General features: G+C 34.7%; 1 long non-coding RNA gene across 1 annotated transcript; it reads right to left on the reverse strand.

Annotated features, from left to right (window-relative positions):
• Positions 1–1,161: 1,161 nt before the first annotated feature.
• LOC106343784 lies at positions 1,162–2,308 on the reverse strand. The gene is made up of 4 exons (XR_001270009.1): positions 1,846–2,308; positions 1,553–1,737; positions 1,362–1,477; positions 1,162–1,275 (listed from the first exon to the last, which is right to left on the reverse strand). It is a non-coding gene; the product is annotated as an uncharacterized LOC106343784 (long non-coding RNA).
• Between the last annotated feature and the right edge of the window lie 478 nt (positions 2,309–2,786).

Genomic DNA, 2,786 nt, shown 5'->3' on the forward strand with positions numbered 1-2,786 from the left:
ATTAATCGGTTCTAACATCATAAAGTAAATATCAAGTTACTTTGCATCATCTTACAGCATAAACCTTTAAAAAAATCAATAAACGAACACAAAATCATATAAACTAAAACTTTCTAAATCAATAAAACGAAACCAGAATCATCTGAACTCAAGCTTTTAAGAAAAAATAGATTGATGATTGAAGAGAAGATGAGTTCAAAGAGAGGGATCTCACAAGTCACATCTATTTATATTGTTTACACACCGCCTTTCACATCTAAGCCAAATATTGAAGATGAATCGTGGAGAGGTGAATCAATTCGAGTAATCACACAGCCATTAATAACACCGTTTCAGTTCGAAAGAAGAATCGCGAAAGGTCATCACAGTCGCGTGACTCGCGTCAAAGAAGAAAAACGATTTCGTTTTTCCTTGAAGCCAAGAGAAGCCAAAAAAAATTAAGCAAAAGTAAGAGAAAAACCCAAATAAAATACGAAGCCCAGATAAAGATTAATCAAAATGACATGGGTGATTGCTGCAATATTAGTGGCTGATTTTTGCATCTGACGTCGATAGCTTTAGAGTGGAGTATATCTCCCTTTTAGTATAGGTTAGATTTTTAATCATTATATATTTAAACACATGTCACAATATTAGAAGGAAAATTATTATCAAATAATCTTTTGCAATAATCTTTTGATTAAGATTTTGAAAAAGGAAAATTACTGTTAAATAATATTTATAATTAATTTTTAATAAAATTAATTTTTGTTAATATCTTAGTATATATATTTTAATTATGAGATAGATTAACACATGTCACAATCTTAAAATATATAATTATCATATGTCATGATCATGTTAATTAGCAACTTTGAAGAACCAAGCTTCATATGATAAGATTTTTGTTAATATCTTAGTATATATATTTTAATTATGAGATAGATTAACACATGCCACAATCTTAAAATATATAATTGTCATGTGTCGCGATCATGTTAATTAGCAACTTTGATTAACCAAGCTTTATACAATAAGATAATGTTCAAAATATTTTTAAAATTTAATATTAATATTTTGTATATTTTGTGATGAAAATAAAACTATATACATATCAAACAGTTTTGGGCTATTTTCAATTTTATTATTATATTTATAATTTTTTTATATAAAAATATAGATTTATAAAAAAAAATTAGACGCCTTAACTATTAATATATGAGGGGACATGGGCTTGAGTCCGGGGCGGTCGCACCGCTTCTCCCCCTTTTCGGCCGGCCCTGACTGAATGTATACCTGTGGAAAAGATCATCCTCACAAGAATTAAAGGGCTTGTTATTAAATTCTAAGAGGTGCGATAAAAAATAAGTAGGAGTGCCCACCTGCTTGAACAAAAACGGGGGATTTCAAGGGAAAAAAAGAGATCTCTAGAGAACAGGCCACCTCCTTTGATCTTATATGCCGAATCTTCTGTAGTTATTGCAGGGTTATGGTTTATCTGTTCAAATCAAATATAGTATCCAGCATCAATAGAATCACTTGGATATGGTTAGTTCTGTACAGGGGGTGTTACCAGATCTGCAAGAGGGATCAAGACAAGGTTTTGGCCACGGAGACGAGAAAAGGCTCTGGACCTGAGAATCCCAAAATGCCAAGATGAAGTCATCAAGTGTTATCTGCTATGGGAACATATCTTTGTTGGGAAGTAATATCTCTTGTTCCGGTTAGAGAATTCATTCTCCACATACTTGTAACGACCTGGATTCATAGTCTTCTTTTATTTTTTTATATTAATTTCCCAAACCATTCATTAAACCAAGTTTGGTTTAATTATTTAAGAAAAGTATAAACCATTCGGTCTTTTACCTTCTTACTTCCTCCCGTGTGTATGGGCTATTATATATTACCTAATAATATATATGTATCATCTTCTTCCTCTCAAGGCAGCCGCCTCCTCCATCCAAGCTTCTTTGATCTCCCATGATATCTCTTTCTTGATCTCTAATCCTTTTAATTGAGCTCGTGTGCTTGGCCATCGGAGAAGACGTGACGCATCCACCTTCTTCAACCACCACCGGCCACTGTCATTGGAGGAGAGCCACTGTCGCTGGAGAATCACCGTTGGAGAGCACCGGAGCTATCTCCACGCTTTGTCAGTGATGTGACGGTGAACCAAGATGAGGTGAGTGTAAAAATGAAGAAATAAGAAACAAGATGTTGGGTTAAGGTCTCAACACAATGGACATATCACTAAGAGACAAACATGCATGGTTGGTTAAGGTCTCAAGACAATGGAGATGTCACTACAAGGGACAAGCATGCATGGTGGGTTAAGGTCTCAAAACAATGGATTATTAGTTTATCATATCTCATCTACCATTTACTATACTTGTAACCACTATATATATGAGATGTTCTCATAAGCAAATTAATCAAGTGAATAAGATTATGTTTCTTTACTCTCTCTCTCTCTCTTGTTTTTCACTATGTTCTTTAATTTCTAACATGGTATCAGAGCATCAAAGCTCTTGAACACCCAACCGTTTCCGCAAATCTATTCTATTCACCTTACTCTTTCACTTGTTAGGTTTACTTTCTTCAGAATCTCTTTCATTTTCTTTTATCCAGTAGCAAGCATAGATGGAGCAACACCAGCTAGTGAGGATTCCAGTCACCCTGAAGGGTCCTAACTACATTACTTGGTCGAGATTGACCAGGACAGCTCTTGGAGGAAGAGGTCTATGGGAGCACATCACCACAAGTGAGGCCCCAAGACAAATCACCCAAGGAGAAGATGGCAAGGAGGT

Source organism: Brassica oleracea, chromosome C5 (assembly GCF_000695525.1).
Source record: "Brassica oleracea var. oleracea cultivar TO1000 chromosome C5, BOL, whole genome shotgun sequence".
Lineage (NCBI taxonomy): Eukaryota > Viridiplantae > Streptophyta > Magnoliopsida > Brassicales > Brassicaceae > Brassica > Brassica oleracea.